Below are 24,300 nucleotides of genomic sequence, written 5' to 3'. Positions count from 1 at the left end.
AACGTGCCCTGTGACAGCCAGCGTCGGACTGGCCTTTTGACAAGAGCAAAGCAAATTTTGGTGCTTCATCAATGACATTAAATGCTGTTCTATTGGAATGCTCCGCTCAATGGACAGAGACAAAGCAAAGACCTAGTCTCTCTGCCACACCTGGTAAGATTTGGAGAAGCTTCTTCTGTTCAGAATTGCTGCCCAGGATCCACTTCCCACCTATCCACATTAACCCTCACAGCACACTGGGGTGCACAGTGCCTACGATCCCTGCTGCTGCCACAGGCCCCAGGGCTCCTCGCTCCTCTGGGCATGGGCTGTATTCGCAGCACAGGGAAAAACAAGCCACCAAAACGCAAAAAGCAAGTGGCGATTCCAGCAATAATCCCTGCAGGATTCTGCAGGCCAAGGAGGCATTTCACCTTCCTGCTCCGCAACATACCGCAAGCTGCAGATATCATTATAACTCAAACATAATGCAACACTCGCATACAGAATCCTCCAAACTGATCTGAGAGATGGTTCACTGGCAATATGTCTGAATTAGAAATGAATAGCAGAGAAGCTGATCGAGATCCGTCCATCTTCATTCATCTTGTCAGCAACAGTTTTGCCAACCATGCACAATGCCGGGTGAGATTTCTCTCCTTTCCCACAATGTCAAAATCATTTTGACTGCACGGTCGAAAGCATTTTGTCAGTGGAGAAGAGCTGCCTCCAGTGCCTGCCAGCCCGGCCAGCCCCGGGATGGAGGGTAGCGCAGCCTGGCCTGACGCTGCAGCTACACAGCACCAGGGCTGAAGGTGGGCAGAGCAGGTGGGAGGCACTTGCTGCATCCCTCTGCATCCCTCTCCCTCCCTGTGATCCCCAAAGACAGCTGGTTTCCTAACAGAGGAAGGACACAAGAAGGGGAATCCTTTTCAACTCTCTGGAGTGGAGGGAGGGGAAAAGTCATGGGTCAGCCAGGCCAGAAAGGTCTGAAACACTTTGCAGCGTACTGCTGCCCTCCAGCAGAAACCTCTGCTGGGTCTGGTGCTTCCCCGGTGCCAAGCCACAGCCGGCTGCAGACATGCTGGGAGCAGCATGCGAGACGAGATTTTACCTGGCGGTGAAAACCACCCCAGACTCCCTCGTTCACACGGGCAGCAGGGAAAGGCAGGAGGGGGCGAGTGCTTGGGTTTGGCTTAGTTTCATCCTTTGAAATCCAGACAAGTCCAAGGGAGTGTGCAGTGTATAAAGCAAATGAGATGAGGATGCCTAGCCGAGCTGCTCTCCCCATGCCCCATGCAACCAGTGGCTGCCAAGTCCTGGCCACAGCCCCTTCCCCAAGCCCTTCTCCCTCACCCCCCTGCAGCCGCAGTGCCTGCAGGCAGCAGGCAGCGATACCGTACCCTTGTTCCCAACGCTTGCAGATCATTTTAGGCTCAGCAGGTATGACAGACCTCACGGTCAAAGCCTTGCTCACACTCACAGCAGTTTCCAGAGCATCCCTGCGCTGCAGTGTCTGGTGTGGCTGGCACTCTGCGTTAGTTACTGTCACAGTAAATAAGTACCGGGGCAAGGCTGCAGTTTTGCAACCTGAGCAGCCGTTGAACCGCAGGGAAGCTTACCCGCAGCGTGGCTGGATGTCTCAGGGAGTTGGGTGACATTCTGAGACTTTTGCAGTAAATAAATGAGGCAGTGAGATGAATGATTTCCTGGAAATTATCCTGGATTTCTTCTCCTCTCTTCCTTTGGTACTGCTGCTGTCAGAGAGGCCGTTCTGTGGGTCTGGGAGCCTCCAGCAACACCAGCCTGGAGCATCTCGTCCAGAGCAAGCTTCCAGGAGGAGGTTTCTGCGAGCAGGTCCTCCCCCAGCAGCGGGAGCAGGTTCAGCACAGCCGCACCTCCACAGATCTGACCCAGCTCACAGCAGGCCAGAAAGGCCAAAGAAATAACCAAACACAAAAACCCAAGCAGACAATCCTGCCAGACACCAGTGTGATCTCAAAACCAGACACATTGCCACTGGGTCCATCGACATGGTGCTCTCCAGCTCAAAGAGAAGGCAGGAGCTTGAAGCAGGAATTACTGGGTGAAGTTCCCCGGCCCATGCTAGGCAGGAGGTCAGAGCTGATGGCTGCAACTCTCCCTCCTGGGGACAATTTGTGTCAACAACCTTGGAGAGTGGGCAAAGAGGGAAGCTGTTTCCCGAGCGCTGTTCCTCAAGGTTAAAGAGGGGTGGAGGGATGCTAAGCAGAGGATGGAGATGGCTTAGGCACACCGAGGGAGCTCTCAGACAGCTTTTGCAGTGGGTTCACGGGCCAGCAGGACACAGCAGTATGGAGGGGAAAAGAGACCATAAAGAATAGACATAGTCTTGTCCAGCCCTTGGATTTCTGAGGGTTCAGAGTGAAGCTGTGAGCTTCACCTGCAGCCCCCGTCCCACATTTGCTCTGGGATGATCTGCACACCTCTGACCATGTTTCAGCATAACTGCTGCATCTCTCCAATGCTTGCTTGCTTAGAAACCCTGGAGATTAATGACCAGAAGAAGAAGTCTATCAGGGAGATAAAAGCATTATGTTAAAAGCATGACAGCAATTACGTTAGTATTAGTCACAAACCACTGCACACTTGGAGAGATTTTAAGTTGTGCTCCTTGTTTATTTGCTTTCCTTCCCTTCTCCCTGCACAGCTTTGGTATTACTGTGCTCCCTGGAATGGCAGCAGCACTGACAACCTGGCTGAGCACTAAGCAGGATGGCAGGGTCAAGGAACACCAGTGGCCACCAACGGAAGATGCTAACATGGTGTTTCTCACTCCCCACCTCTCTCGGTGACTATCCAGCTGCTTCACATGAAGGTAACAGCCCAACACACCTTCATGAAGCCAGGAGTACAGAAATACGAATGACCTTTTTGCCCTGAGGTGCAGACCGTGTCTCTCAGCCTTACAGGGCTGCCCTGGTGACATGCAGAGCTTCAGTTTCCAACTACAGCTCCTCGAGTGGTACCTTCTGCACAGAGCTACACCCCAGGAGCATGACTGCCTCCACACTCCCACCCTGCTGCGATTGTAAACCTCATACTCATCCAGTACCAGGGTTTTAGGGCCATGAGCCACCCTTGCCCCAGCAGGACTCACAGCCATGCCAGCATGATGTGACGCTGCTGCCCCAGCCTTGCATTGGCTTTGCTCAGCATTCCAGTGCTCGGCTCCTCTACACTACAGGCTACCAACCTGCTGCTCCATTTGTACAACACGTGCAAATGTCCCTAACAGGGCAGGGTGAAGCCACCCAGAGAAGAGGTGAACCAGTTTCAATCAGTCCAGTACTATCTCACCAAGCAGAGCCACTGGGGATGCCCAGGGAAAGTGATATGGTCATGTGAGCACCCACTGATGCTCCTGCATCCTCCTGACCTCCAGCATCCTGTGGTGCAGAGATTCAGCTCATCACTGCCAGTGCCAGCAACGCTCTCAATTGTATTTTCCTCTTAAAAAATTGCCCAATTACTTCTGGAAGCTTTCTAAACTCATCTGGCAGCCAGTTCCAACCGTTCTCCTTCCTCCTGCCATAAAGGAGCCACTGTGTGTTTGCTCTGCTCCTGCCATTTATTAATTTCATTTGATGCCCCAACAGCTGATTAGCAGAAACAAAGCCAAGTCATTTCCTACTGACCTCGCAGTGCCTACCCCTGCCTGCACAGCCAAGGGCTGCATTTCCCTGGCCACCTCTTTGCAGCTTACGAGCATTGCTTACATTGTCAAACCTCGCAGGGACGTCCATCGCCCCTGTCTCCCTGCTCCTCTTTGCAGCAGGGAACCAGAGCTGCACACAGCATTTATTTCCCATGCAGACACATGGCAGATTTATGCAACAGCCTATAACTGTGCTCTGGGTTTCGTTTTCTCTTTGTTTCCTAAAAATTCATTACATTCAATCTACTTTTATGACCGCCACGGAGTACCAAGTCAATATTTTCATGGAAGTGTTTATCCTGATTCCGAGACATGGCTCCTCACCAGCAACAGCCAGGTCAGAGCCAGGCACTGCTTACGAATGTGAGGATCGTTTCTGCTCACATGCGTCACTTGGCCTTCACAGACGCTGGATTTCATCTGCTGTTTCACCCGGCAGCTGCTCTCTACCTGATGTCCTTTGTAACTCTTTACACTTGCCTCAGTCCCACCACCCAGGACCAGCCAGGAGCACCAGTCACCTTTGCCATGGTGCACTCAGCCTCCTTTCCCAGGCTATGTACGAAGACACTGAACAGCACTGATCCCACAGGGAATTCAACAGCACCAAGAAAACTTCATATCTTTTAATCTCTAATTTCCCCAATTATCCATCATGCCTCTTATTCTAAAGCAGGTTAATTCTTTAAAAGCCTGTGCTGAGGGACCATAGCACAGTGCTCTCAACAACCCAAGCAGGTATATTTCACCCTGAGCATCCATCTCGCCCAACAGACTTTTGCTTACAAATGCTGTGCAGCCCCCTCCTCGCCATACCCTACCTGCACACGTGTCTGCTGACGTGTCAGTTTTGCAACTGCCCTGCACAGTGGGTGGGGACATTGCTTCCCTGGTCCCCAGCTCTGGTCCAAGGCAAAGACACCTCCATCACAGACATGTTACCAGTGACACAGAAAACTGAGAAGAGAAGGGAATGGAGAGAGACATGGAGTTTCCAATAATGAGAGGTTTTGGGGTGCTGCTACCACGCCACAAACGTGACCCCCCCAATCCTGCAAACAACTCCAGCTGAGAGCAAGGGGGGTCAGACAGCAACAAAGCGGGGGCACCCACCATCCCATCCCTGCTCTGCAGCAGGTAGGGACCGCTGGCACCTTCGCAAGGATTTGTTGTCTGCACATTTGCTTTTTGTTAGCGATCTCCAAGGTGACAGTGACTTTAAGTGAAAGCAGCCATCAGGCCTCATCACAGACCCAGATGTCAGAGCAGAAAGCAGGTACTCCATGGGAGTCAGCCCCTAATGCCTGCAAACAAGCTGCTGGGCTCATTTCGCTGCTCGCTCTTCTATGCCAGCTAATTACCAGATTGTCAGGGACACTGATGCATGCTCCACTCACGGCAATTCAATTGTCCTCTCTGCTCCGTATGTCTTACCAATATATATGCAGCTGTATTTTCTCTGAAATCTCACAAAGGTGCAAAGAGCTGCCTATGGGAGATGGACTTTGCTCCACCATGCCATGCAGGCAAACAGTGCAGCTGAAAAGTCACTGTTGGTGGGAGCCATCGACGGGCTCTGCTTGTCTTTTTGGGGGCTGTTGCAGACACACGAGACAAGATGGAGAAATGCACTTCAGAAAGAACAGGACGAAAGCTGAAGGCAAACAGCAGAAGGCCTTCCTTGGTGAAGAGATATTTTGAAGCAGTCAATTTGAAAAGACGAGAAAGAAAACCAGCTTTGGAGCAGCCCGACAGGAAAGTGACTCTGAGGATGATGGCTTGGAGACCTGAAAGAAGCATGGGAAGGGCACAGGGGCAAAATGTCGAACGCAAGCAGGTTGGGCAGGTGAAATGGGGCATGGACACACAGGCAGTGCCTGAAGATAAACCGCAGAGAAGGTGGTGGTGACAACCATCGATGACGAGAGGTTGCAACCATGTTGTAGAGAGGAAAGGATTAGAAACAACAGAAACAGTGAGAGAAGCAAGAAAACCAGCAACAAACCCAGTTGCATGGGCACTGAAGAAAGCAGGGCAAGCTGCCAGAGAGGCAGAGAGACTATCGGTCGTGGATGGAGAGACTCACCATTGTGTGCCCGGAGCAGTAACATCACCCACATGCCCCTGGCAAAGAGGTGATGGCCTGTGCAGTGCCAGGCGGCATGTCCCCAGGGGGTCCAGCACTTGGTGCCCCCACACACCAGAGGAGACCTGGGGCTCAGCAGCATGGCAATGCAAACCAGGCGCTTGCAGCATCTCACCTGCTTCCCAGCCGCTGGTTTGGCAAAGTCCCCAAGGTCTATCACTGCAAAGGTGATCAAGGCATGCTATAAAAACACCTCTCTATAAACCCCCATGTCTGGCACACATCACTCACACCCGTGAAGTCTGGTGCAAATGGCCTTAGCCAGCACTCAAGGTATTATCACATCATTAGAGAGATTGCTACAACATCAAAATTACCCTTAGCCACCAGAGTGCAGCACGAGGTCACGGTCAGCACTTGAACTTCACTGAAGTTCAGAGCGGAGTACGATAAATCAACACATCTGATGTGTTGAATTTCAGGGCGATGCTTGGGCTACAGGAAAATTTCACAACTCTCTATAAAGAGCTCAGTATTTTTAAAATGCACAGTCACTGATTGTAGCGTCATGGTTTGCAGCATCCCAAGTGTGTCCCATAAGAACATAAAACCGGAGCTTCTCGTTTTGCATAATTCTACCCAGAACTCAAATGCCTGGAACATCTTAACATGAAATACATACAAAACTGGAGCAAAAAGTCACCTAAGAAACATTTTTAATTTATGAACTGTCAGACAAAAATGTCTCAGAATTAAAAGATAAGGAGGTTTAGAAGATAAAGGGCTCTGCATGTGACACCCTCTGCAGCCTGGAATTGGCCACGTGATTCCCTTCGAAATACAGATTTTCCCACTGCACCAGAATGTGGGAACGATGGGTTGGGAGGCAGAGACAGATGTGCTCCAAGCGAGAGGACAGATGTGCTCCCAGACAGAAGTATGGCAGGAGTTTACAACTGCAGTACTTATTTAAAAGGCAGCAATGCATTATCCCTTGAGGGGAAAAAAGAATTGAAATAGTTTAAGAAAAGAATACAGGATGATTAATTAAACTTGCTATTCCTAGAAAGGACCTGCCAGAGCAGATGTGCTCTGGTCCTTCCCCGGGAACACACTACAAAAACAGAGCCCTGTGACTCTTGGTTCCCCGAAGCTCTGTGGTATTACCGATGAAGGCAACGGCTGTACGTTCATTTATTTCAAGTTGCTGATTTGTGGGTGGCTCCACGTGGAAGGGCCCTGCAGACTTTGGACCTTGCAGAGATGACTGCCCAGAGGGGGGCTCTGGGTCCTGGGCTGCTGCTGCCTGTCTCTAGCACTGGGCCAGCAACCACCTTTGTTTCAACCCAGAGCAGCACAGGAGCTTCTTGGTTCCAGCACAAGAGAGGCTTTTGCAAAGCAGGAGGAGTTTGAAAGGCATTTGAGGGAGCAACAATCCCTCTCCTGGGTTTAGGGGCTGAAAGTAGTGCTGGCTGGCACCCAGCCCGGCACCGGAGAGGAAGGTCAGCATGGAACAACTCCGCTCTCCATCCTTGTACATGGAAACAGAGCTTAAAAGGGCAGCAACCACAGTGGGAACAAAAACAGCAAGGTGAAAATCTATTAAAAACCCCCAAACAAGCAAAAAACCCCCAGTGCACACATTTCCTGCTTGAAGCCAAACTTCCTGGCCTCCTGCAGTGATGGGAACGTCGTCCTTTGGAGGTGGCACACGCAGCAGCAGTTACAAACCAATACTGTACAAATTGTGACTTAAGTGGGATCACTGCTGCCTCCTCCAGCAGCTTCTTTGCTCCCCTCTCTCCCTCACCCTCCCTCTGCTCCAGAAGTGTGTGGGGGAGAATGACAGATGCAATATTTTATGAAATGAGATAATTATATAGCAGCCACATGGGGAGATTAGATTAGCAAGAGATTTCAATGCAAGGATATTTAATAAGAACAAGACACAGGTACACGGAAATGCAGACAGCAAAAGGTCATCATCATCATCATCACGTTGAGATTATGAAACAAAACGCCTATGACCTACACAGGCTTTGATGCTCGCTGCAGTAATTCTATTGTTATTGCAACACAAATAGGATTATTCTGAACAGGAGATGTATAGCTGCACGCAGCCAAGAAGAATTAAAAAATAACACTACAGTGACTATAGCAAAGTAGTTCAGACACAGGGCAGAACTCTATCCTATTTCCAGCCCACCCTGCCACTCTGCAGGATTTGCATGCTGTGTTCCTGTGCCAAATACCATGGAACTAACCAAGAGCTTGGGAGCGAAGCCCTGTTTGCTGGCAGTAAAGCAGGGCAAGCCTTCGCTGCAGCAGGACATGGGTAGCCCTTCCCAGCCTCTGCTGGTTCACCACACTTTGTGTTGGGCCAGAGCATCCCCACTGAGACATGTGCTCTACTGCCAGTGCAGCCAGTCCTCGCACAGGCAAGGCCTTCATTTGTCAACATCTCAGCCGTTGTTAGACTAATGCAAATCCATCTTTATGGATTACCATCTTATGTATGTTGAAAAATTCCCTCCATGTTACCTTAAGCGCGAGGGAGAAGCAGGGAGGGGGCCGGGCGAGTCACTCCCGGCAGCGTGGCGGAGCTGACATGACAGCCGAACCGCTCAGAGGGGTCTGATACAGACACAGAGATGTATCACACAGATGAAGTGATAATTTCACAGCGATTAAGCCACACTCTGTAGGAGCCTTCATTAAAGTCTGCTGGGGAGAAGAAGCAAGTCCTCTTTATTTTTCTTCTTTTTTTTTCTTAAGACAGCAGATACTAACTCTCTGAGCACGTTCCCAGATTTATTTTTGAGAGGGACCTTCCCCACCAGAACACCTCAGACCCTTTGCCAGTCTTTAGCTGTCCTAGAAGTGCGAGCTCCTACCTGCCATAGATGCTGAGCTGTGATGGGTGTAAGCCTGCAAGGGCACAGCCCTGCTGAGGAGTTGGGTACAGCTCCACAGAGCCTCCCCTCTGAGCCACAGGCACCATCAAAAGAGGAGTCTGCACCCAGATGCTGAACCTTGGATCAAGATGCTGAACCTCAGACCAAGATGCTGAACCTCAGACCAAGATGCTGAACCTCGGACCAGGATGCTGAACCTCGGACCAGGATGCTGAACCTCAGACACTCAGGACTCGGATCAGCTGATTCCATTCCCTCTGCTGTGGGTCCCCAGACAAGAAACCTAATTATTTGTCTGCAGCTCCAAGTTTTACTTTTGCTGCCCACGCGGCACTGTCCTGGATATAAAAGACTAATTCTTGGTAGCTGCTTAAAACTAGGCAGAAATAACCCTCCTGTGTGAGGCTGCTGCTCGCCAGTGCCATCTCAGCAAGCTTCACCCTGGGAAAATGTCATTGTTTTATTGACACCACAGAAACACCCGCTGCACTGTGTTTTAAGCAAAAACACCTGCACTTTGTTGTACAGCACAAGTCAGAGTTGAGCCCACCTCCCCTTGGAGAGCACAGGGAGCAGGGCTGGTCCTGCCACTGGCCCTCCTGCACCCAGGACCTGCAGGGACAGCCCACATGCCAGCTCATTACTGGGGGAAGGAGCTTCTCCTGATAAATTCAGTAACTCCTCTCAGGACCGAGGAAACAGCTCCATGCCATGCCCCAGGGGGGCTGGGCAGGTTCCGGACCTGGGCATGGCGATGGCTATTGCCTTGCTTGTGTCCATGGGGAAGGATGACAAAACCTCCTCTGGAGGACAGATGGACAAGTGGCAGTGGCCCTGCTGCCTGGGAGTACATGGCTAGGTCAGAGCTGACCGCAGAAATCATGTTCCTCCCAGCAGAACAATGGTGGTGCACACGCCTCCGTGCCAGCACAGCACGGTGGGCTTGGGCTTTGCCACCTCCCCATCCAGGGGCCGAGTGCTCCAGCACGTAGTGCATCCCACCAACAAGCCAGTGCCCAGCTGCAGAAAGCAGACTGGCACTCAGCCCATGAGATTGCACTCCCCTTCTCTTCCTGGGGCAGGGACAGAGGTGTTTCACACGCAGGCACTACTTCCTCTGTGTCGGCTCACCCTTCAGTGCGGCTGGCAGCATGAAAGCCACCATGGCAGGCAGAATGCTCCGAGCAGGCAGGATGAGTACAGGATCTTACAATTACATCCCGAGAAATCAGAAACCCAAAATATAAAGACACAGTTAAATGCAGGCACGTTTGTCTTCTATAAGACAAATTGCTTTCAATATTCTGGAATTATTTCTCTTGGGCTTTTTAAAGACTTCTCAAACGTATTAGGACAGCCAGGAGCACAGATGAACTATTTAGCTTCCTTGATAGGAAAATATTCTCTTCACAGAGTCAGTACGACATGATAAACTCAGTGGGGAAATCTGTGCCATCTTTACATGGAGATACACAGAAACGATTAATCTAAAGTTAACTATGATTTATTGCCCTATCCTGGGCAAAAGGCCTCAGTCCTAGATAACAGCACTGTGTCCACAGCTAACCCATGGAGTGAAACAGCTCCTAAAAACAATGGCACCTTCACCAGCTCTGCCCGTGACCAAGGACTACATCCTAGCAGGATGGTCTTCTAATTAAAATGATGGGACTTGGGAGTCCAAGAGTTAATTCATTGCTCTGCTCTTGTCCCCTTGGGCGACCGAGGTGACTCATCTAAACCCCACAGACACTGTCCATCTTCTTCCAGGTTGTTGGGGAGGCTCTATATTGTTTGATTTGGATAATATTTTTAGCCGTGGGAGATGAGCAGATGAGGCCAGGCGTCCTCCTCCGGCAGCAGAGACAGCCAGACGGACACAGCCCAGTGCAGCGGCAGCAGCACTGGCTCCTGGTCCCCCGGCTCCGGCAAGCATCCAGGCTCCAGTCCCACGGGTTTGTCTCAGTCTGCCAGCACTAAAATAAATGAGGGGGACCTCGGGCTTTGGGGTGATGAATGTGCAGCTGCATGCCAGGATTTTGGTGGATCACCATTCTGTTTAAGCTCAACACAATTATTTTAATTATTACCTGGATCTCAATCTCAATTGGCCGCCTAAGGGCAGGCATTTATCTGCGTGCAGGGATGCAGGAGAACATTTCTGTGGGCACTGTGCAAGAGCTAATGCACACTTTTCCCTGTACAGGGATGTCAGCTTTGGCTGCAGAAGGACCTGGGAGGTTTCCCATGGGCCACCGGCACCTTCTCCCACCTTGCTAGGCACCTTGGGCAGCAGAGGTTGAAGCTGTGAGGTTTAACCCACGTTCCTTTACTAAACAAACCTGACATCCCCAAATCCAGCGGCAAGAACTAATTACATCCTGTCCTCTACAACAGAGCAAAAACCCTCATCACTTAAAACTCCAAGGAATTTTCCTTGCAACCTCCTGAAGGGGAAGAGGTTGACAAGTGCAGGATTGTACTAATAGTTGTGGTAAAACGCTCACCCGCTTGCAGAAGCACTCTGATACTCTTACCAGATGAATGCCAGCCAGCAAAATGATTAAAAATGCTAAGGCTGGCAAAACGTAGGAAGCTTTGAAGAGCATGTATCAGAACAGCTTCCACCGCCCCGACACCGCCTTGGGCTCTGCAAATTCATTTCTCTCTACAATTGTGTTAAAGTACTAGTTTATCTCCCTTGTTAAGTAACCTGTATCAAAATGATCAGAGGAATATTGTTTTGAAGTTTCTGGTGACCCAGTTCAAAGTAACAATGTGAAATGTATTCGTCCAAGCCAGGCACATGATGCCGGGAGACGACACTTCTCATCTGCATAAAGGCCTATAAATATCCTTATGCAAACCATGGCCAGGCTCTTGTTAATGCCAACACGACCTGAAAATAATGTTAAATACCGAAGGGAAAGGGAAATTCAATTACTCTCATTTGATGCAGAGCAGGAGAGTGCCCTTTAGCACTGTAGCGGTTTATGAACTGCAAGCAGCAGAGAGGTGATGGGGATGGTGGAGGGACCACGTCTTGCTGAGCTGGGACTGCACGCACAGGGGGCCAGCTCGGCACAGGGACCCCTCCAGCCAGGATTCGCTCAGGTTTAATACTGCATAGGTGTCAAATAATCATCTCCAGCTTTTGAAGACAGCCTATGAGCAATCCCACATCACTGTCCCCAGCTCACCTGGAGGCTTTGCTCCTCTTGCGAGGATGTGAGCTGCCTTGGGAGCCCCACCAACCCCTGCAAATCCCCCAGGTTAATGGGATTTGGAGCATGCAGCAAGGAGGGTTCACACTCATGAACGAGTCACTGTCAGTAACAGCAGGTGTGCGTTAAGCCTCCTCCAGCACCCTTGCAAGAGTTCACAGGGTGGAATTACAGCCATCACCAAACTGTCAGTGATGTCAAACAGCTGCCAAAGCCAAGCAGAGTACTGCATCCCATCCCCTCTGGAGCTGACATCCCCACATGGGCGGGGGCTGGGGCTGGAGCCGCCTGTCGTGCTGGTGCTATTACGCTGATCAGAAAACATGATCTAATTGAAAGCACAGCTATGCTAACCCCTGCCAAATGTGGTCTTGGCACTAGGAGAAGAAAGCCAGACCAGCAGGCTCACAGAGCCCCATGTGTGTGTACCTGAGGGCACTACCAGAGGCAGCATGCCATGCCAGTGTTGGGCAGAGACGGTATTTCCAAGGATTTCTAGGATCTCTGAAGCTAGCATCGCCGAGACCCTCCCTGCATCCCCAGCGCTGCTGGCGAAGATGGCCGTACCACCGCAAAATCCACACAGTCCCTTGAGCTCTGTAGGTGCCTCTGAGCAACGGCTGAACCCTAGTGCTACTCAAAGCAGAGGGGTCTACAACAGAGCAGGACCAGAGCTTTCAGCAGCTGGAGCTCACCATCAGCCAGGGCTTGGTGTACACGCTGGGCTGGCCCATGTCTGAGTGACATGGGAGCCCACCCCTTCCCCTGCCAGGTCCACAGCCGCCAACAAGGCTGTTCAGTAGTAGGTCTGGCTCAGAGCACCCCAAAAACATGGAAACTGGGATTGAATCCCTACACTGCACCCTTTAACCTCCACGAGCAGTGGAGGAACAGACCGCCCATGTGGCCTTTATCACAGGCCCCATCTGATGTCCCCTCTGCTGACAGCCCCCTGCAAGCCCTCCTACTTGATCCACGGCAATAAGTCAAAGGCACTGTCCCTTTGTCCTACCTCTAAGACAGCTCTGTTTGCCTTTCAAGGCAGATACCATACAGTGGCACAATACAATCAGGAAAAGCGGCGAAGGAATGGTACCAGAGTTGTAACTGCTTGTGATAAGAGACAAGCATGCAGCACAACGAGCATCTCTTTCCCATTAAACCTTTCTCAATGACTCTCATTTCCAATCTTGATGCACCCTATGGAAAAATATGATAGGTTGTTCCTCATCTCTCTAATGTACTTTAAATAGATGATGCTCCAGATGGTATTGACATTGCTAAACAAATTGTGAAACCCACATGCCAAAAATACTGTGGGTAAACATACTAAACCACCCTGTGCAACAAAAGAGGCTAAAAGAACTGCAATCATCATCAACTTTAAATGCTACTCACATTGCAGAACAGGGACTGGGCTTCAATTTTTGTTACTTTTAACAAAAATAAGATAGTACAATACTAATCAGAGATGAGGCTTGTAACATGCTCGAGCCAGGATCCGGGGGAGGAGCCACCAGCTGCAGAGCCTTCCACCTGTACATCGACAGGATGGGTGCAGCTCAGGTCAGTAAGGACAATGTCAACAACGCCTGCTCTGTGCCTGGCTGAAAAGCTGGTGAGGCTCATGGCAGCTCTTAGCCAAAATCCACCCCACTAAAGACACCCACTACTAATCAGCGTGATTCATCTTTCTTGCCCCACTTGCCCCCTCTCAGCATGGCAACCTGGGGTGCCGCAGAGAGAAATGGGCTGCGAGGGAGTGTCCTCATGCAGAACAGCACCGTTTCCCTTGCAAAAGCAGATCTCGTTAAGAAATATGGTCAACTATAGCATAAAAGAAGGAAATTGACTTTCAAACCAGAACAGCTCCTTGTAGTTAACTCAAGAGTGAGCCACACTACACTCTTTGTGTTGTTAATGCTTGCAATAAAACCCTACTTGGAGTACAAATGGCATTTGGAAAATTATTGGGAAGAACAGCACTTAGCAAAATCCTTGGGGGACTGCCTCCACAAAATCCTCTCCGATGGCATTCAGGCAGACAGGCGAAACAGCAGCCCTCTCTCGGTGTCTCCAGGCACAGGTCGCACAAATAAGGCTTCGGGCAAAACCCGGTTGCCACTAAATACCTTTTCTAGCAGGGGATCAGGGCTTGCTCTTGCATGAAGAACAACTCTGACCTCAGGAGCAGCGGCTCCCAAGCAGCTGAGCCTTTCAGAAACACGCTCAGCTGTGTGAGCGTGCAGCAGTCAGCATGCACAACCACGTGTACGCACACACGATTGAGCACAGGAGGCAAAGGCTGCCAGGCTGCCCCCAGAGTGTCCTCCTGGCATGGCTCTCCAGCACCAGCCTTGCCAGAGGCTCACCAACACAGAAGGAAAAAAAAAAGGTTGATGAGGAAACGTTGCCCCCCTTCACCCTGATTCTTCCTCCCAAAAGCACCGGTGAGCAATAGCGTGCATGCCACAGTCCCCAAAATAAAGCATCCGATAGAAAAACACCCATTTAATAATGAAAACTGGGACAAGAACCAATAAATCTTTGTAGGAAATCAAAGAAAAGTATTGAGGAGCAAAGGGACTGCAGACTACTGGGAGGAAATATGCCAACAGGTACAGTGAATTTGTGCTGCTGGGATGCCAAGCATGACACATGCTACCCGCTTCTACAGGTGCTGCTCCCCGAAACCACTCGAGTCAGCCCTGTCACCCCAGTGTGGGGAGGGGGACACTCATCCCTCTGATTAAAATTCCAGTGGAGATAATGAGGACAAGAGGCTATAACCACACCATTTCTGCATCACTAGTGACAACCTGCATTATAAGGGACTGCTTCCAACCTTCGCACCAGCAGTTTCGGCCCAGCAAGGGCACTGAGATTTATGTCATATGTTGTAGCGTGGCTTGGCTGGTATTTATTATTACTATTAATTTGTTTTACCATAGCTGCAGAGAGAAATGTGGAGGCGCTCCTGGAGCAGTTGCTTCGCTGTGGGTTGCAGCAGGGCAGCCCAGGACTATTGGTACCCCCCCCCCTGTGCTGTGCTTGGGGACCATTCAGGGGGCTGCGGGGCTTCCCCAGCACTGGGGATGAGCTGAGTCTGGCAGCAGCTCCCTGCCAAAACACACTGCTGCTGCTCCTTCCCCTTGTGAAAGCTGGCTGCTGGCTCACACAGATGTCACTGTGTCATTTATGCTTGAGTCATGGAGACCTGAACAACTAATGACAGTTTATTTTGCTTTTATAAACCACGGGTTCATGCCTTCAGGAGGCTGCGGAGAGCTTTGCCATGGGCTGGCATCCCCCAGACCCCACTGTGGTGTTGCAGGGCTGGTGTGGTGGGGTGCAGCTTCCCAGGGACCCCCAGAAAACAGAGAGCAGAGCTGCACAGGCCACGTCTCATCACCCCTTCGAACAGCAGCAGCAGCAGCAGCACTCTGGTCTCGCAAACTCTGGCCATGCCTAAGAACTCCTGATGAAAACACTCTCCTGAACTGCAGCCAAGATTTCTCTTGTCCCCAAGGTGGGTTACACACAGTTTATGAATCCAGCTGGTCTTTTATCCCATACTGACAGTTAACAGCAATAGATACAGCCCCCACAATTTCCTCCCCTTTGCCTTCCTGCCAAGTAAAGCCTGCTCTTCTCTGTGCCCTCGCCACATAAAGTCAGGATGAAAGAGGGATGCTCTTTAACTGGCATCCCTGAATCTCAGCATCACGCTGAAAGAGCCCTCGGTAACCAGCATGACAGCACGTTCCTATACCGTCACTCCTAATTTAAACACTCTGGATTGCGGTCATTTCCATTTCTGAAATACCAACAGGCAAATGCACTTTAATTGAGGGCAGACCACACGGTGTGTGCTTCCACTCTGGAGGTTTCGCTCTGAGGGGAAGGGACAGCACAGGGGTGCAACCAGATGTGGGGAAGGGGGGAGATGCCCTTGAGCAAGGGCTTGTTAGCTGGCATGTTTGGGGCAAGGTGGTGTTTAACAGGGGCCCACCTGAAGCTGGAGGGGCAATCGGCCTCCTGCAGAGCAACAAGGCTGGAGTGCATTAAGGAAAACAACACTTGGAGGTATTCTGCCACTGCAGCCAGAGCCTGGACGCTTTAATCACGGCAGCTGTGCAGCAGCTGGACTTGGCTGAACACAAGAGCAAGAAGGGGAACAGAAAATGCAATTTGTGGAAAGCAACAGCCTGATGACCTTGAGGTGCACAGAAGAGCTGTGGAAAGAAGCAGGAGAGACTGAGCTGGGCCAAGAGCTTTCTGACCGCGTGCTTTGACCAGTTTTTCCCCCACACCAACAGCACCATACCTTTGGGTGCCAGGGGAGGCAGGAACAGCACAGGGATATCAGATTGGGTTCTCCTCTCTCAAAACTGCAGGGACCATTGACATCCCCAGGGAAGATTAGCAGCAGCAAGCCCAGTCCAGGAGGCTGCATCTAGTGCAGGGAAGGTCTCATGTAAGATACCTCCTGCAGCTCTGAGCTCTAGATCTGCCTCAGGTCAGGAGACCTGCTGGCCTCCAACAACAGCTCCTTCCTCCCACACGTGGGTCCGTGGGACCTGTGATCCACAGCAGCCCATCATCCCTGCAAACCTGACGATGCTTTTGGCCTGAGCTGCAGCACCTCTGCAGCCACTGCTGTGCCACCCAAGTAACAGCCACCACCAAAAACAATTCCTGTCATCATTCTGAGATCTGCTTCCTTACCTTCTCGCTGCCCACCCTTTGCTCTTACAGCAAATTAAATTATCGTACCCCCCCCTAAATTCCATTAAAAATTTTTAAAATTCCCACACTGCCATTTCCTGTATGTTTGTTTCCGTGCTGCTCAGCTTATCCAGTGGCAGGTCCCAGCCCTGGCTCACTGGCCTGTTCCCATCACCACTGCTCATGTTTTCCTGCCACATTCCTGGCCCTTGTGCTGCCCATTTCCAGCCCAGCCCTGCCTGGACAGCAGAGGGTTAAAGGAGGGACTAGTTTTAAAAAAATAGGGGTATCCAAGAAACGAATAACCCTGATAAGAGGACAGTGAAAATGGGGAGAGACAGACTCAGTTTGGGACCAAGAAGGAGGATTTCTCTTCCTCTCCTGATTGTGTGGTTCACTGCCAGCTAGGACAGTCCTAAAGCCTTGAAGTGAAAACACATAATAAATATTTTCAGTCTCTCTGTTGTTCACTTGGGGGCAATGCTGAGATTTTTCTAGATAGTTTTGGGCAACTGCATGGTTCAGGACCTGGATTCATATGCCCAGCACAGCTCTACTTCTACAACCGGGCACACTTGTAGTATTTTCAGCTGAACTGCCAAACAGCTGAGGCATCAAAATCACCACCAACTCCTAAAAATTCCCCAGTACCGGCTCCCCTTACAGGCAGCCAGCAGTCAGGCAGCTGCCAGCTGCAAGGATGGGGAAGTGCCCCCCAGCAGATAGCATCCTGGCACACGCAGGTTTCGGATGGGTGGGCGACCAGCTTGCTTCAACCTTGTGGCTCACCACTGCAGAAACACCAGCTCCCACCTTCCCCTGGAGCCAGGTCCCACCTTGTCTCCGGAGCCAGGTCCCCCTCTGGCCACCAACGCTGCAGTGCACTCCCATCACACACGGTACCGGGGACATCAGGCTCCCCACAGGCAATTGAGAGAGAACGGGTAGCGCTATAAAAAGCCCGAGATTCCCATTATTTCCTCTTCCATGACAGCTCCTCCCGTGAAGCGCTGGCTGGGGTTCAGGAATCTGTCACGGCAAACAGTGGGCTGGAAATAAGTTTCCTAATTGCCATATGTTATCAGATACACATGTAACCAGTGTGTGAGGTTTTGGCTGTAGGAAGTTTCTTCATGGCCCATCCGAGCCGGTGGCATCCCTTCTCCCTCCTTGGGGCAGGGGACTTCGCTCTGCAAACCAACAACCCCTCGGCCATGAGATGACCTGAGAATCTCAAATTCCACTTCACAAGGAAAGTACATTGCTACCACTCACAGGTGCGACACGAGGCTTTAAAATACGATTCCTGCAACTCCAGAATGCAGTGAGGTGGGGCAGGGTTATATCCAGAAAGTTAAAAGGTTTCATTTGCTGTTGGTTTGAGACTGTGTCACAACCAAAGAGATCTAGCTAAACTGAGCACAGCAGGCCAGGCAATTACTTCAGGCAGCTTTCCAGCAGAAAAAGTGGTGAAGCTAGCCCACTCGCCTCCTGTTGGCCAAATTACGAGTGACTCTTAACAGCCCACCTACCCACAGGTACTCATGGCAACCCAGGGACCTCCAAATTTGCTGCTGCATCTCTCCTTTACAGACAGGGGATGGAGAGACCAAACCACTTGCAGGTGATTTGTTCAAGGTCACAGGGCCATTGCACAGCCAAGACATGCAGGTATGTGTCCCAGGACAGGACATCACCAACGGGGCTACCTCCTCCTGTCCCATCTGCAGCGTGGATGGATGGTGGCTTAGTCCCACTGCTGAGAGGCAGCCACAGAGGGAGGGCTGGGGCAGGACGGGCCATGCAGGTCATGGGCTGCTAACAGAGACAGACCATTTTTCTAATTGCTTTTCAACAGAAGAGAGCATCATTCAAAATAAGCAAATAAAAGCAGCAGCAGCTGATTTAATGAAATATATAGTGACTTATTTTCAGATTAGATATAGATGCCAAGCTCAGATACGAATGCTGAGCACCATGCCCTGCAATTACTGCAGCCAGCCTTGGAGAGAGGTCTCTGCCAGGCAGCGACGGCTTGGTGTGGGCCAGCAGTCCGTCAGCCTAGAGCAAACCTGAAGAGACAGCAGTGTTTTTGTTTTTATTTTTAAGATGCTAATGAATTTTATCCTTTCCAAACCCACTCAACAGTTTGAGGCTTCAGACAGTGCTGGAGAGAGGGAGCACAGCACCCGGCACTCCCTTCCCATAATAAATAAAAAAAGCCTGAGCACCCCGTGGCTTTGTGAGGGGTCCCACCTCTGCCTGACCCCCAGAGCAAGACCCATCCCATCGCACCTGTGTACATCTTCCATGCTCACATCAGGGTTTGGGGCTTGGCAGCCTCTTGGCTCTGCTGAGCCCAATGGCTTGGGCAGCACATGAGCAGCTTCGCCTCCCTTCCCCGCCTCAGGCAAAGCTGCTTCTTCCAGAGCAAGTACCAAGAGGAGCACTCGGCAACAGCTGTTACACAAAGGAAAGCACAGGACCCATGGGTTGCGTGGTGGGATGGGGAATCCCCCCATCCGGGGAGAGGAACCAGAGTTATCGGCACCTGCCTGTCCCCAGCAGCTCACTCAGGCTCATCACAGGCACCCACGCCTCAGAAGCAGAAAGAGAAATAAAACACAAATAATGACTAAATTAAAGACCTTAAAGAGTCATATAAAGTGCCGTTTCACACGAAGCAGACCTCCCGGCGAAAGGGAAGGCTGCTACCTCCAGCAGCCCCAAGGGCAAGTAAGGACATCCCCACTGCCCTGGCAAGGCTGTGCCGGGCAGAGACAGAGCGGGGCTGGTGAGGCTGAGCGAGCTCAGGCCACATTCCTCACCCTCCTCCCCTGCGCTGTGACCTTCCTGTCACTCCTCATCAGCATCGCATTGCTGGACTCTAGGAAGAAATCGCACAGATAAACTTTCCAGCATGTAAACAGCAGAGCAAGAGGAGCTTGGGGCGAGAGGGGAAGGCAGTCCCTGATCTGCCAGGCTTTCCAGGGAGCCCAGGAAACTGAGGACATGCCACTGCGGGTTAGCAGAAGGGATGCTCGAAGACAGACATCCCCACACCCCACCCACGCCCAAAGGAGAGGTGATCAGAGGTGATTCACATCCCAGCACCAGTCATCCAGCTCTGCAGCACCAATTGAAAGGGACTACGTTTCATCAGGACAATGAATCCCCAAAGACTGGAAAGCCACAAAAGAAAAATGAGGAATGCAGCAAAAGAATCGGAGCCGATACAAATAAGACTCTTTAGAAGCCAGCAAAACAAATAGCATCCTTTGTTTGTGCAGCAAGCTGGAAGAATAACATTTGCTCGCCCAGCCTCACTCGTCGCCCCTCTCACTATTGTACCTCCGCAAAGCTCTGGCGAGGCATGGAGGCAGGCTGCTATTGTAACTGGAGTGGGCTGAATGCTATTCACAAAATTCAGCAAATTGGGGCTATTTTGGGATTTACTAGGCATTTGCAAACAACTCCAGTTGATATTTGAAAACATGCACTGAGTATCACAAGCTAACAGAAACGACAGCCCATGGGCTGTTATCCAAGAAGCATCTGACAGCGCTGGTCTGCCTCTGAGCTTCCGAACCGTCCGTGCAACCACAGCACCTAAGGGTCATCGAAAAGACAAACACAAGGCTTTCAGGCCAAAGGCGTTGGTTCCAAGCCATTAAAAAGCTCTGAAGGGAACCTCAGTCCTCCCAACTGTGAACGTATGGCCCTTTCCAATTGTTGGGCTGCTGCACCTTTCCCTCTGGCCCTCTCTTGTGATGGGCACCAAGTTCCCAGGTGGCTGGATCCATATCCTGACTCAGCCACTCTAGACCTCAGTTTCCCTTCCTATAAAAACATGATAATATCAGATTTGGTCAGTACCACATGCTACACAAACAAGCCAGAGCCCAATGGAAAGCCCCGAAGCTCCATGGGAAACCTGAACCTCGATTTTCACAGACTTTGGATCAGGTGCCGCAGCGTAACAGGCGGTGCTGGGACAGAGCAGGGCTCCTGTGAACGGAGGCTGCCTGCAGGCGCTGCTGCTCCAGAGGAATACTTGTGTATTTCCCACACTTCTTTTTTAAAGGGAGTAGCTTTAATAGGCTAATTCCAGTAATTCTGGAAGGAAGAACATCCTTAAAGGCCAGCTGTGATGACATGTTGGAACAAGATGGGAAAAGAGTCAGAAAATACAAAGGGAGAAGCAACCCTGCACCAGTCTCTTGAGGAAGAGCTTGGCAAGCACCATGTCACTCCAAGATACCGCTGTGCCCAACGCTGGGACCCCAGGGGCCTGGGCATCCCCCCGCAACCCTGTCAGCCCCCTGCCTGACCTCCTGCATTATTCTGGTAGGGGGGCTTTCCTGAGCAGGCATGGGAATCTGAACTGATTTCTGCTGTGACTGGGATGCTGCTCTGAGGACCACAAGGAGCAAATCCAACACCCAAATCTGGTGCAATTCTGACAACAGCAGAGCACTAATTAAAATTTCCTGGGGCAAATAACACAGTTCATCAAAGCTGTTATCTGCTCTACTGAAGTATGAGGGCTGAACCAGCTCCTTCGGATGCCTTGGGACGCAGCTGAACCCTGGGAAAGCCGTACAGGCAGCAGCTGGTGGGACAACAGCAATGGGATTCACTTGTAGCTGGAAGAAATCTCTCCAAGGAAAGCCACACCTGGGAGAGCCCCAGCTGAGCACCCACTGAAAAATGCTCACCCCAGAGGCATCAGGGTGGGTGCTGTTCTTCAAATGGAACTTGTGTCAGCCTTGGGACCTGGGGGATAACCAGAGAGCAAGCTCCCAGGCCAGCACAACAAGGGCAAGCGCTGTTTCAGTCCCTTGCTGCCCTCCAATGCACCACCACAAGAGATGCATCACGGCAAGCAGCAAAATGTGCCAGGCACTCCCCTGGGACAGGGCACAACGCCCAACTCACATGCTAACACTGAAATGTCACTCCTTGAGAACTCAGCCAAAAGGGAGATGCACACAGCATGCATGCATGAAGCAAAGGACGCTGCTTTGAAGGAGAAATTAATAAGCCCCTGTTTTGAGTGCAGGAAGGCACAGGGCAGACTCACCAAGGGCCAGCATTGCTGGCTCTTCCATTCACTCAGCTGTTTCCCTCTGCAAAGCCGGCGACTGCAGAGTGACACAGACTGCCTGATGTGGAGAGAGCAAATTATTCATGAAAAACACAATTGTTAAGCCGTGTGGCGGCGCGTGCAGAATGAGAGGCAGATGGAAGAGGAACTCAGACCTGGCATCGCCAGCGAGGTCGCTCTGCCTGGCAAACTGATCAGCGAAATGCATTAGCTGGAAGAGATGAAAGATTAAAAATGTCACCCAGAGTACAGCATCTCCTATAATACCCTTTCAGGTTACAATCCGAGGAGCTGCCTGACAAGTCAAGTCAAACCTGAAAAATGAAAGTGCCTCAGAAGGGTAAACCTGTCACTTTGGCACGCTTACCTTCAGATCCAAATTTGTTTACAGATGCAAGAAGGCTTCTCCAAGGTGTGCCAGGGCAGTCACCACCAGCCAGCCATGCAGGGCTATCACAAGACTGCTGTGGGCAGCTGTGGAGGCCATGCAGACCTTGGAGCTATTTCGAGTCCAGCTACTGACCCCAGCTTCTACAAGGCTGGGAGATGGACCCAGCTGTATATCCTCCTCTGCCATCATGGCCAGCATCTTGCGGATGGATGCAAGCTAGTTTTGTCAGAGCACACCTGCTCCTCAGTGCCTTCCCATCACAGAAGAGCCACTGATTTCTCATACCCTGCTGAGCCCATCAAACCCCTGCAGGGCCCATCCCAGCATTGCAGCATCACACACAGAGTCTGTGCAGTGCCCCAGGCAACCAGCACCCCTCTGACAGCCAGAGCTCCCACAGTGACACCCTAATGCTGTCCTGTAGCAGTGAGAGCACATCCCCATGCACACCCAACATGTCTTGTTTTGTGTGGCTGCGCAAGTGCCCAGCCTCACCCCTGCGCTGGGCATGCACACAACGCCGTACTGCTTAGGGGGTGGCGGTTGGATAGAGTAAAACAGTAAAACCTCCATGCACACCATCCATCAGCTGAAAGAGTTCTCAGCTACCACACAGCCATGGAATTAGCAGGCACAAGGCTGGAATTCCTGATTGATTCCAGGGCACCCAGAGGTCTGATAGATGGAGCACAGAAACACTATCTAAAACAAGTGGAACAGACCACTGCCAGCAGAATACATGCTGGAATTGGGAAAGAAACTGTTTTCCTTGCTGTGCTCTTTGAAGGACAAATGGTAGAGTGACTCCGAAACCACAGTATTGCAGTGCAGAGACCATGGAAAGCAGCTTAGGTTAAGCAGTGCTCGCAGTTTGGAAATTTATTGTCCTTTCCAGGTATTTCCAAGGCCCTTCTCAGCACGGCTGGGAATTTTCACAGTCACTTAGGAATTTATCCTCACAGTAGAGGACAGTGGAGATCCTTATCCTCCAGGGCCCCTTTACGTATTTAGAAATATGTCCAAGTTTGCCTGGGAGGCAGCAGCAGAACCAGGACCCAAGCCATGGCTCCCCAGCACAGCGCTGTGACCGAGGGCCAGGCAGCTCCGGTTTAATGGGGTTATCCCTGCTGCCATGATTTCACCTCCATCAGCTCCGAGTGACATGCCAGTTCTCAGACCACAGCTGGTGCTGTGAAATGGCTACCACCAGCACATGAACAGCTTCCCCTCTCTCAAAAGTCAGCAACAGAGGAGCATCTGCAGCATCTCCAGGTTCAAAAGAACTCCAAGACACTGTCATGCAATCAATCAACCCGACAAACAAGTCACTGAGCGGCAGCAAGGATATTATCCACAGAACAGCACACAGCAAATATAAATCACTGTGTAACGACTGGGAAAGAGGGGCTGGGACCCACATTGCTTAATACTAAGCAGGCGGGAGCTGCCCTCTGGGAGGTTTTCCCTTTGCAGGCTGCCCTGGGGTTGGCCCTGCCCCTGCAGAGCAGCACATGCAGTGCAGAACACGCACGGGGCACGTTTGCTGTCACTCATTTCACCTTTGGGGTGCAGGGAGCTCAGTACACCCAGTGGGGTGCAGCTTCCACTCTCAGACCTGCCTCCCAGCACCACAATACCCTGTGCCCAGGGCCCGCAGGGAGGTCTACGGATGGGGGGGCAACTGGCATTGGCAGTCAGAGGTTGTGTAAAACAGGCGTGAAAGCAATAGTGAGGAAGCCTAAGACACAACAAGCCCTGTGGCACATGTCACATTGTTCTCTGTGCTCCAGGGCCAGACGCAGTGCTGGGATAAGACTGCTGCACCTGCAGAGCTCACTGCTTACCACAGCCACTGCCACCAAAGGGGGCAGGTCTCTGGACACCCTGCCTGGACCAGATGCACAGCCACTAACTTCTTAAAAGCCTCTGGGTTTCCAGCCGGCCACCACCAGTATCTAGCAGCACAGAGCATCCTGATGCACATCAGAGAGGCTCCCTGCTCACCAAAATACACTTTTTTCTCCTCTGGCCCTGCAACAGCAGCTCTCCACCTCCCCTGTGCAGCTTCCACGAGGGCATACAGCTAACGTGACCCCAGCATCATGGTTTAGACATTTGTCACAACTCTGAGCGGAGAATGATTTGGTTTTATTCATTTACCTGGAAATCACAT

General features: G+C 51.3%; 1 protein-coding gene across 3 annotated transcripts in view; it reads right to left on the bottom strand.

The window, feature by feature from the left end:
- CACNA2D2 (calcium voltage-gated channel auxiliary subunit alpha2delta 2) overlaps nt 1-24,300 on the bottom strand; it is a 454,520-nt gene that overhangs the window by 83,054 nt on the left and 347,166 nt on the right. The window lies entirely within an intron of this gene.

Source organism: Falco peregrinus, chromosome 5 (assembly GCF_023634155.1).
Source record: "Falco peregrinus isolate bFalPer1 chromosome 5, bFalPer1.pri, whole genome shotgun sequence".
Taxonomy (NCBI): Eukaryota; Metazoa; Chordata; class Aves; order Falconiformes; family Falconidae; genus Falco; species Falco peregrinus.
Note: the sequence above shows the minus strand (reverse complement) of the source record. Positions and strands in the feature narration are given on the sequence as shown.